Below are 12967 nucleotides of genomic sequence, written 5' to 3' on the forward strand. Positions count from 1 at the left end.
CTAATCTAGACAATTTTAACTACGCGTTCTAATGTAGACAATTTGAACTCCGCGTTCTAATGTAGACAATTTAAACTACGCGTTCTAATCTATACAATTTGAACTCCGCGTTCCAATTTAGACAATTTGAACTCCGTGTTCTAATGTAGAAAATTTGAACTCCGCGTTCTAATGTAGACAATTTAAACTACGCGTTCTAATCTATACAATTTGAACTCCGCGTTCCAATTTAGACAATTTGAACTCCGTGTTCTAATGTATAAAATTTGAACTCCGTGTTCTAATGTATAAAATTTGAACTCCGCGTTCCAATTTAGACCTTTTGAACTCCGAGTTCTTATTTTAATGCACCAAAGGCCTGAGTCAACGGTGGCCGGGTTTGAACTCTATACGTTCTAATGAAGATAATTTGAACTCCCGCGTTCTATTTATGGTAAATTGAAAGACCATTCGAAATCTTAGCATTAGACCCAACCGCCTAGTTGAACTCCAAGTAAACTTTCCTCTATATAAATTCGCGGTTCGAAATTCGCTAAAGACACGCGGTATCCGAGTGCGGGAACGTACCTTAAGAATCATGGTAGGTATCCAAACTGACCAAAGACGAAAGGGAGAATGGTACTCCAACATCGAGAACATTTCCATTTTATACTTTTAGTGAGACACCCCAATTCTCACGTCCGCCTTTTAGTCTCCCCCTGCCCTCCGTTATTCATTTCAGTTGCTAATTAATTCTAAATACCCATTCTGTGGCAGTAAATCTACCCCCGGTCGCGATTAAAAATAGTTAAAAGACCCTTTTTTCACGAAAAAAAAATTATTTCGCGGTTCGAAAGCAAATTTAGCATTCAGTTCCGATACGCTTAAAGGCCGCTGGAAATTTTCGGCAACTTTTGTGGCACCCCGTCTCGCTAATAATATCGGTTCTCCCCGTCGAAGGACCTACGGGCACATTAATACGGCTCCTAATACGCTCCGTCAAATATCTTCAACAATGGCGGAAGCTTAAAATGACTTATTAAGGAAAAAAATACAATTGGGGAGATTGAATTCATCGATAATTTTTATATTTCTTTATAATGAATCGAGAAGCGATTAGTCAGATATTAAAGGTTTCCGCTTTGGATTCCTACTTTTCTCCCTTTTTTTGCGCCACGCGTTATACCAAATGTGTATAATATATTTCTCAAGAGCGAAGTATCCATTTAGGTCATTCAAATGAAGCGTGTATCTGAGTAATTTCACCCAAAAATAGAGGATATGTGTGCTCTGTATCACGGCTCAAACCTTACCACGTTTAATATTCCTTCTATGAAAAATATAGAAAATAAACTGCGAAGGGATATATACGAGGGTTGACACCTGGTTGATTTGTGTTAATAAAATTCAAATCAATCGATTTTTGGGATTAAAATCGGATATTTTTTATTTAATTAAATTTATTGATTTTTATACAATTAATCGCTCTTTCCTGAATAATTAACGGATATTCTACTTTTATCAGCTAGCTAATCTTAATTAAATGTAATTAATTTTTAATATTTTAGTTTGCTCAGATTTTCTATGTATTTTATTTTTAAGAACCTATTTTTTGCCATTTTTTATTCCTCCACTAAATTATATTGTGATTTAAATCAATGATTTTTTTAAGCATATTCTGAAACATCAACGGTTGATGATTCATAGAGAATAGCATTAGGAATATTGAGAAGATGGATACTTAACTCGTAAAATATATTATATACTTCTAGTAATAACCGTCATAACAATGCGTTTACTAAGTCTAGCAACTACTAATTAAACATTTTTTTGTATTAACACAATGCCTGGAAAAAGTTTTATTTTCCCTGGTGAAGGGGTTTTTGGATCTCTCGTGTCGGTTTCAGTCCAGTTTTCACTCTCGTTAAGTCGTTGTTTTATCTGTAATCGTGAGATTGATTGCATTTTATAAGAAAGCGTTCCAATTTCTCATTGTTTTTTGTGTGAATTTCGGTCGATGGATAATATATCTTTCAGCGTGATTTATAGGTTATTGATACGCCGTAGATAATTATAATACGCGATGGCGAGGTATGTGGTTTTGCAAGTTTTTCAGTTTCATTTTTTTAAGAATGTATTTATTTATGTTGAGTCGATTTTTAGCGTGTCTCCCAGTCTCCCTCGTGCTCTGCAAGAAAGCTCCTTCCCCCTAACAAAATCAGCGGCGTAGCAACCAGGGGGACAAGGGGACAATGTCCGTTAATAAATTTTCAACTAAGGGACAAAACTTGTGTTTGTCCCACCCTGAAATATTATATTTTTTACAACCATTAAGGCTGGTTATCAATAGGGCAAAAACGCCACAACGGTGAGAGTCGACGCAAAAATATTGCACTAGGCCTAACGGGGAATTTTGGGCCCTGGTGAAAACCAGCCTTTATGAAAAAGATAAATTTGTCGTTTAAAACTTTTAACAACAAAGTAGGAGCGAATTCAAGTTTAAATTGGTTCATTTGTCATTTATAAGGACTCATTCAGAGCGTAGGTAGAAATTTCGTCCCTAGCAGCCGATTTTCAAAATAACTAAATGAAAGCAGACCAAAAATTATAATGAAGACTCTTCATTATAATTCTTGGTCTGCTTTCGATTTTCGGTCAAATTGAAGTAAAATTTCCAAACATTTGTCCACTTTTATAATATCATAAATGTGAGACTCGCAATGTACCCCCAAACTCAAAAACGTTCCTACGCCCCTGAACAAAATCAACTCAACTCGGTATCTAATTGGTTCCCTTAAACTGACATCTTCTGGAGCGATTGAAGTACAGGCCCATCTTGTGCGAGAGGAAAATTCATTCTCCCTAAGTATAGATAAATGAAACCTTTCTATCTAAGTATAAATAAATGAAACCTTTCTATCTAAGTATAAATAAATTAAATCTTTCTATCTAAGTATAAATAAATTAAATCTTTCTATCTAAGTATAAATAAATTAAATCTTTCTATCTAAGTATAAATAAATTAAATCTTTCTATCTAAGTATAAATAAATTAAACCTTTCTATCTAAGTATAAATAAATTAAACCTTTCTATCTAAGTATAAATAAATTAGACCTTTCTATCTTAGTATAAATAAATTAAACCTTTCTAAGTATAAATAAATTAAACCTTTCTAAGTATAAATAAATTAAACCTTTCTAAGTATAAATAAATTAAACCTTTCTAAGTATAAATAAATTAAACCTTTCTATCTAATTATACATAAATTAAACCTTTCAATCTAAGTATATATAAATTAAACCTTTGAGTGAACTTCGACCCCTATTTGTTTCCTATCCTATTCGAAGCTACTTCCGTGACGGCACTGAAAATCTCTGAATGACATTCTCGATCTCTTGTGGATGAATTTGGCGTTGCTACCATAAGTTGTATAATAGACATTTGTCAAGCGATAAGATCCTGTCTCGGGAGAAAATCCGTTAGCGGTCAATTTTTCAATACCCGAAGACTTACCAGATGGCGCCATCAGTCTGAAATTTTAAATTATCAGAGAAATAAGCAGATAAAATATAATTCTTTCACGTTTCCTTTTTATGCCAAATTTTACATAAATCGTAAATTGTTTATACAAAACGTACCTTTTTTCATAAATCGTAATTTTTTTATACAAAACGTACCTTTTTTCATAAATCGTAATTTTTTTATACAAAACGTACCTTTTTTCGTAAATCGTAAATTTTTTATACAAAACGTACCTTTTTTCATAAATCGTAAATTTTTTATACAAAACGTATCTTTTTTCATAAATCGTAAATTTTTTATACAAAACGTACCTTTTTTCATAAATCGTAAATTTATACATAAAACGTAATATTTTACATAAAACGTAATATTTGACATAAAACGTAATATTTTACATACAACGTAATATTTATACATAAAACGTAATATTTTACATAAAACGTAATATTTTACATAAAACGTAATATTTTACATAAAACGTAATATTTTATATAAAACGTAATATTTTACATAAAACGTAATATTTTACATAAAACGTAATATTTTACATAAAACGTAATATTTTACATAAAACGTAATATTTTACATAAAACGTAATATTTTACATAAAACGTAATATTTCACATAAAACGTAATATTTTACATAAAACGTAATATTTCACATAAAACGTAAAATTGTACAAAAAACGTGAATTTTTACATAAAACGTAAATTTTACATAAAACGTAAATTTTTACATAAGACGTTAATGTTTTTTTAATTGACACCATCTAGTATAATTAAAAGCATTCAAATTAAGCTTCTTATGGCTTCGCTCTAAATATTGGTTTTACTGTAAGCAATTTATGAATGTATAAATGACACTTCAGCTCTAGTTACAACTAGTTATATCACTGACTCGTGTTAGCGGGTCATGTAACCTTTGATGTCACACCGTAAATTTTTCCTAAAGTCCATTTATACATGGACTAATTAGTCCCGGTTGTATACCATTGAACCGAATCCCGTTCGACCGAATCCCATTGAACCGAAAAGTATTTTCGTTTATAGCCCAACTTGGCGGGATTCAGTTGAATGGGAAATTTAAATCTGGTTCGTTTTCACTTCGGGTAGGTTAGTTCAGGTTGGGTTAAGTTAGGTTAGGTTAGTTCAGGTTGGGTTGGGTTAGGTTAGGTTAGGTTGGGTTGGGTTAGGTTAGGTTAGGTTAGGTTAGTTCAGGTTGGGTTGGGTTAGGTTAGGTTGAGTTAGGTTAGATATGGTAGGCAACTATTTCACGTCGGGTCTTATCAAGGTTATTTTCCAAAATTAAACCCGGAAAATATCAAATTTCAAGGGAAAAAGGTCTAAAAATACACGTCGGTACGAAATAATAAATATTTAAGACATAGTTGAGTCCAAATTAGATATACTATCGTCACGTAACCTACGATATATAAAAATGTATCACTAACGGTATATTGAATGAAAACCGCGCAAAAGTCAAAACACGGTTTTCGGTCGATTGGAATTCGGTTGAATGGTACATTCGGACGAATGGGATTTCGGTCCAATGGTCTACAATCATTAGTCCCTGATTTATTCAAAATTTTTAATTTGGCGATATGATGTATAGACTTTTCAAATTGGTGTTAAACGAAAATCCTTGACATCAAATTATTTACCAAATAAAAATTTAATCTTGCTTATTTTTTCCCCAAAACATTAAAACGTGTGATGGTAGCCCCTTTCGCAACCCTCTACAAATTAATTATCAATTAAAATCTTTTAAATTACGTGTACTATCGTGTATTTAGAATACAAAATTATTTAAACTTGGATTTTATAACGGCTAGGAGCAACAAACACAAGGAGAACGCAGCTAGCCTTTAAACACGCTAACGCAGTGTTATGTACAAATTTCATTATCCGAACCTTTACTCTGAACGTTTTAAGGGCGGGGAGAAGGCAATTTCAAAACTTTACCCTTCCGACAGCAGCAGGCGCTAAAGCGTCTAACCAATACCAAATGTACGAGAGAAAATGCACGACTTTTGGCAGGTTGCGTTCTCCTTCTCCTTGTGTGGGGTGCTGTGTTTGTTGCTCCTATAGGTAACGGTATGAGTTGCCAATACGTCTATGAAGTAAATACTGTTAATCTTTGAGGATCAAATAATTCAGTCCTTGAGGGTCAATTAAAACCATTTATTCCACTTGATAATTGCGGGTTTTTAATGCCAGTAACGCCCAAAGCTTGGAAATGCAATTTAGGCAAATTCCCGTTACGTTAAGTGGCCTTTGGCGATGTCTTCAGGCCAAAATCCATTAGCGTTCTTTTATTTGGAAATTGGCGAAATACGCGTCTTCGCCCAAATACATTCCTCATATCAATGGAATAAATTAATTCCTATTTTAATTGGGTAAGTAAGTTTAAGTAAATAACTTCCGCCGTTTAAGTAAGTTTTTATAAGTCGGTTTAAAATTTTCTGGCACAATGGAACTATGAAATATTATTTTTTTAATCTAAAAATGAATTTTTAACTAAGAGAAATGTAAATTAGCTTTAAATATAGTTTTTGTTTCGCGTCAAAACGTGGGAATCCCATATACACACTCCATTGTCGTTCACCCAGCAGTGATTGTAGGTTCTGATTTTGGACAATTTGCTCCCATTTCCTCCTACAGCAGCTTCTGTTAGAGTGATCTCCACTGTTTGACCAGATTTTAACCGGAATCAATAGCTGTTAAATATACAAACATTTGTATAAAATTAATGGCATTAAAAGTCGCTCGATGACTGGGGCCTAAGGTGGTTCCTTGAGTATTGGCCTAGCTGATTATTATAATTATTAGAGAGGTTAAGCCAGCGCCCGAAAACATGTAGGGGGAACGTCTAGGAGTGTAGATGTACTTTTGTTGCGTACATCCCGAACCTCCTACGAGCTCACCCGTTCACGTTTTCTGGCCTTTTTCTAGTTCTGGCTTAACCTCTCTATTTTTAGGTCGACGGCTGGCTGATATAAATCAAATGATTTTTTTTTAAATCGTTGATTTAAATGACACAATGTATTTCAATGGAGGAATAAAAACTGGCAAAAATAGGTTTTTAAAAAATTAAAATACATAGCAAATCTGAGCAAAGTAAAATATCAAATAGTAATTATATTTAATTAGGATTTCATTTAATTCAAGATTAGCTAACTGATAAAAGTAAAATACACTTTAATTATACAGGAAAAGAGCCATTAATTGTATAAAAAATTAATTTAAATCAAAAAAATCAATTGATTTGATTTATATTAAAAAAATCAAAAAGTGCCAACCCTGATTAGGTCACCTTCTCTATATACAAAAAGTCGACCTTCTGATTGGCTTTTAAGAAAATTTACAAAATAATAAATAGTACTTTTCTGGCTGTAATCATGGACAGTAAATTAAGAGGACAGGTTTTCGATACCCTTCCACAGTGCATTTTATTTCTCCCCGCGTATCAATCAGCTTGAGAGACTCCGAGGGAGTCTTGCAAGGTCGTTTGTACCACGTGATCTTAAAATTTCAAAATGGCAATCTAATGCGGTTGACATGGTTACGTAATTTTTTGCGCTTTATATTTTAGTAATTTTTAATATTGGTTTTTTAATTCAATAAAAACTATCAATTGATATTTAGTATATCATATTTAATCTATAAAAACGTGAAAAAATACCTTTTGGCGTAAAAATGTACTTCGTGTTTTTCTTTTTTCGAACAGTATCGTCCACTCTTAGCGATACTTGTTTTTTTTTTCAAATAACCTTGGCCGACTCGACTCCCTTAGTGTGATTGGTTTACGGGGGCTAAAAACCAGGCTTTTTACCGATCCTCTAAAATCTACTATCCATGCTGTAATTAGGTGCAAAGAAAAGATAAAATTTAATTAGAAGTCGACTCTTTTTTATATTATGGCGCTACCTATCGTGCAAAGGCGAAACTAAATATACAACCAATGAAATTTAATACAAGTCAGAGTCGATGCGCTTTATTTCTTGCCTACTAACCAACATTACAGAAGCGAAATAACCGAGTCATTCGTAACCACAAATCTCACTAAATTCCACCCCCTGATTTACATATTTTTAATTTAGTTTATAAAAAATCGTTTTGCGTGTTTTGTCCTAATACGATAACTAACACTAAATGTCTCTAGCAATTTTGAAAGTGTAGTAATGAGTCAATTGATATACCTTTCTTTGTTATACAGTTATTATATATTTTTTTTAAAATCGAATAGATGACCTCAAATAATTTTTTAATAGCCAAGTTCAAAGTGTAGTTACATTTAGCATCAGTTGTTAAACATATTAAATTGGGAGGAATGCTCAAAGTCTTAAACAAAAAGACATTTTTGACAATACCTACGATTTAACTATTGGGCTAAGCGAGTACTTAACTATTGGGCTAAGCGAGTATTTAACTATTGGGCTAAGCGAGTACTTAGCTATTGGGCTAAACGAGTACTTAACTATTGGGCTAAACGAGTACTTAACTATTGGGCTAAGCGAGTATTTAACTATTGGGCTAAGCGAGTATTTAACTATTGGGCTAAGCGAGTATTTAACTATTGGGCTAAGCGAGTATTTAACTATTGGGCTAAGCGAGTACTTAATTATTGGGCTAAGCGAGTACTTAACTATTGGGCTAAGCGAGTACTTAACTATTGGGCTAAACGAGTACTTAACTATTGGGCTAAGCGAGTACTTAACTATTGGGCTAAGCGAGTACTTAACTATTGGGCTAAGCGAGTATTTTAATTATTGGGCTAAGCGAGTACTTAATTATTGGGCTAAGCGAGTATTTTAATTATTGGGCTAAGCGAGTACTTAATTATTGGGCTAAGCGAGTATTTTAATTATTGGGCTAAGCGAGTACTTAATTATTGGGCTAAGCGAGTATTTTAATTATTGGGCTAAGCGAGTACTTAGCTATTGGGCTAAGCGAGTACTTAACTATTGGGCTAAACGAGTACTTAACTATTGGGCTAAGCGAGTATTTAACTATTGGGCTAAGCGAGTATTTAACTATTGGGTTAAGCGAGTACTTAACTATTGGGTTAAGCGAGTACTTAACTATTGGGTTAAGCGAGTACTTAACTATTGGGTTAAGCGAGTACTTAACTATTGGGTTAAGCGAGTACTTAACTATTGGGTTAAGCGAGTACTTAACTATTGGGTTGTTAAGCGAGTACTTAACTATTGGGCTAAGCGAGTACTTAACTATTGGGATAAGCGAGTACTTAACTATTGGGTTAAGCGAGTACTTAACTATTGGGTTAAGCAAGTACTTAACTATTGGGTTGTTAAGCGAGTACTTAACTATTGGACTAAGCGAGTAAGAAACTTTGATCGTCAAAAACGTAGATTTTTGTTCATCAAAGGGGTAACGCTTGTGCCATGGATGATGGATAAGTACTTCAAAGGCGGTAGTCACATACTTTTTCGATTTTTAATTTACCGTTTACTTTCAGGAAGTTTCTTCCACGTATGGTTTTTTAAGAGTGGTGACTCCTGGGTACGGATGTTGTGGGTGTCTTACTCTTTTGGGAGTTATATTTGTTTCCTAATTAGCTCGGAGCCCTTTGCAACGGTAAACTCGGTTGCAAAATGTCTTTAATGGTTTTATAGTGCGCGATAAACTGTTAGCTAATAGGAAAAGACGTGGGATTACAACATCTATTCATAGTTTTTTCGTATTCAGGTAAAATTAGCTTTCCTCTTTTTCCAACCCCTTGTACAATACGCTCGGTACAATAATTATTGAATGATCTAGTTGGTGTGTTCACTGTAAATTTTTGGTTTGAGCTGTGTTGTGAAAATTTTATATTGAAACATACTTGGTTTTATAACTTTAAATTTTCAGAGCGAAATTAATATCATTAATTTGTATAGAAAATACGTGTTCATTACGCGTAGCTATCACATAGCCACATTGTATATTTTGTTCGGTGTGAACAAACTTTTTGTTGCAGGTCGGCCGGTTTAAATTTTTTAACGGTGTTTATTTTCGGTTCCTATTTCATTTCCGGAAACTTGAAAAATATCGCGTTACAACGTCAAAATGCCTCCTGTAATAAATGTCAGTTGAATTTTAAGGAATTTAAAGGTTTTCCTGCAAAGGTTTTTAGCTAAATTCCAATTTAAGTGCCTCCTTTCGTAGGATCTGTAACAGGCGCGTAGGAACGTTTTCGGTTAAGTGGGTACCGATAGACTTTAGAATTTGGCGCCCCCTTAAATGCAATAAATTAAACCAAATAACATATAATATATATTTTACTTTTCATTCGGTGACTAATTACTACACAGTTTCAAATTAAACAGAAAATAAATTAAATCAAATAACATATAATCATAAGTAACATAATAACAATAAGTATGACAATTAACGAGATTTACAACCAAACTGATTTTCATAGTTATTGCGTAATCAAATTGTTTTCTTAGCACAGAGCCCTCTAGTGTCAAAAATATCTGGTTTTCGATCGATAGGCCGAATATTAGGCTAAAATGATAAAAATATCAAAAGTTTTTCTCGGCGCCACGAGCTCATGTTTTTTTTATCACGCGTGATTCGCACGCGGGCTTCTAAACAAAGCCAAAGCCCCTCGCGACTCCAGAACGTGCACTCCGATATTAGGCTTAAATATTTATCAAAACGTAGTCATCCAAAACGGTAAGTCGCGAGTCCAAGTCACAGCTTGAAGAGAGTATCAGTGCCGAAAAAAGGTTCGGTTAGAAAATTAGCATAGTATCATACTTATTGTTATTATGTTACTTATGATATAATATAATATATTTAATTTTCATTCGGTGACTAATTACTACACACTTTTAAATTAAACTGAAAATATTTTATTTGATAAAATTGTTGGCATGGAAAAGCTTTATTGTTTGCATAAATAAAGAAGCATCTTTATCATTTGGACAATATTACAGCAAAGGCTAGGTTAGATTACGTTTTGCCGCAGGACAGGGGGGCCTATCGAAACCTAAGCTAACTTTAAAATATTGGTTAACATTTACTTAGGTTCTATTACATTGTTCAAAGAATACGGGAGTTTCTTCTTCGTGTTATTTATTTTATATTCGATTTCGGTGTAGAGCAGCACCATTAAAACTTAGCCTCATTTAAAATTTCTTCGAAATTTGGGTAGAGCAGGATACCTGTCGAGTCAAAATTGACTTTAAACGAAACTAAACGGTAAGTTATTAAATATGTTCGCTACTAAAGTAAAATAATTTTTAAATCAACTAAACTTTTCCAGTCTCGAAACCTACAGTTAAGTCTTATTTAAATTACGTATAGAATTATAGTTCACATTTCAAGATATTATTTCGGCACCTCATCGCCAAGCCATTTACAGAGGCGTACCGACCCGGGTTAAGGGGGAAAATATTTAACCGGGCGTTTAGCTGGCTTTCATGTATTAGGGGGGCACCAAACCACTCCTATCTTTAATGTCCAATGATAAACCAGTGATCATTCTGATTCTTCGTTCAATAGAATTTTAATTTTTCAGTTGTTCAGATTTCTATCTAAAACAATTTCTATATTTTCCAAAATTTATCACAATACCTCATAAGGACGGCCTAATGTGGTGGTTTGTAAATTAATCGGTAGGTTATATGAAATTTGAAGTAAAGTCGTACCAACGACGATACTAAACTAACGGTGAAATGTAGACTAGAATCACTGTCTTCAATAAAATAAAAATTCATATACCGTCGGTACGCCACTGACCATTTAGGCGCTCCATTTCAATTTGAAGAGGAGTACATTGTACCCATCCGCCGTTCGTACGCCACTGATCTGGAAGCCCTTTAAAATTCCAAGGTATGCCTACCCAGCCCACCCTTTGTCACCGCCATTGTGTTTACATTTTTCGCGTAATAAATTAAGGATTTTTTTCCAAAAAGAATATTGTTTAATATTGGTCCATACACACCATTCACTTCAAGATACATTGAAATGAGGGTAGCTCTCGATTAGATGGCGCCACTAAGTACTAGCGGAGTTAAGCTATTTCCACCAATGGGAAAGCGGTTGAAAGGTTAAACTTTTTCATTGCCCCATAGTTAAAAGGGGAAACTGCAATAACCTTTCAACCGCTTTCCCATTGGGGGAAAAGCTTAAACCCCTAGCACTTACAATTTTTAGTGACGCCTTCAAATCGGGGGCTGCCTAATTCAATTTCTATATTAGATATTTAACTTATTTATAAAGCTTGGAGTTGTACCCACTTCAATGAAATGAAAATGTTCGACCTATGCAAACAACAACCGGTTTGCTAAGAAGTAGATAGAGATATTTACGCCATCTTCCGTCGATTTTATGCTTTTATTAAAAAAGAAACTACTTTTTGAAAATCCGGTTTTTCTCCCCGATGGCGAAACATTTTTGAAAATTTTATACGTCAGAGGCCTCCAAGATTAAGCAAACTAATTTCATTCGAACCAGAACTTATTTTATTTGGTGTAGGCCATAAGAATAACATCCTAAATAACATTGTAATTATAAACATAACACTTTTAGCCTTGTCCATTCATTTAAGCTTTTAAACATCACTGTTAAATTATTAGAAGGAATGGCAAGTACATATTCCGGAAATTAGTGATATTTACGGGTTTCGTTTTTCTAAAAAGTATATAATATATCTTTCACATAGAAGAATCCATTTTCTTTTACTGCTAATGTAATCAATCTACACAAAGGCTTTTGCAGCAGTTGATTTTTCAAAATGCGGAAGAAAAAATAGTACATCATGTAGTATTTCCTATTGCTATTATATCGGGATAGTATGTTTTTGAAAGACATTGTTCCGCGATTTGGTGAGAAAATTCTTACTGCGAAGGTACTATAGTTCGATTTTTACTGCCTAGATGAATACTTTTCTCTAAATGACATATTATGAACCTTTGGCTTTATCTAATGGTCAGTCAAATTCAAATTCAACCAATCAAATAGGCGAAACTATAAAGTAAATTAGGTGATAACCAACTTGTTAAAATGGGAAAACAAAATCACGTGACTACCATTTCACAGCCAACTTCGATTCGGTAACAACTGTACATAGTTGGCCGTGCGATGGTAAAGAAAAAATTATTCCTTCCAAATACTGCAGACAGCTAATTAACTTACACCTTTCTATTACAAAATGTTTTAAATAATAATAATAATAATAATAATTAGAGAATTTAGATGAACCGCCATTAACAAAATAAAATGAATAATAGTTCGAATTTCTTAGGATAGATGGCACTCCACAAAGTCACGTGACTACCATCTTTTCAGCCCCCCTGGACTTTATAATTTCGCCTATTGTACTCGGAAAATGTATGGACCTAAAACCTACAGGCACTCAGTGAAGCAAGTTATATTCTCGACCAGTACAGTTATGGCAACGCTAGGTGGTTAGAAATTGACCGCAGCGACATCTAGTTCATCCAAAATAATTTT

Source organism: Leiobunum rupestre, chromosome 3 (genome assembly GCF_980474605.1).
Source record: "Leiobunum rupestre chromosome 3, qqLeiRupe1.1.hap1, whole genome shotgun sequence".
NCBI lineage: Eukaryota > Metazoa > Arthropoda > Arachnida > Opiliones > Sclerosomatidae > Leiobunum > Leiobunum rupestre.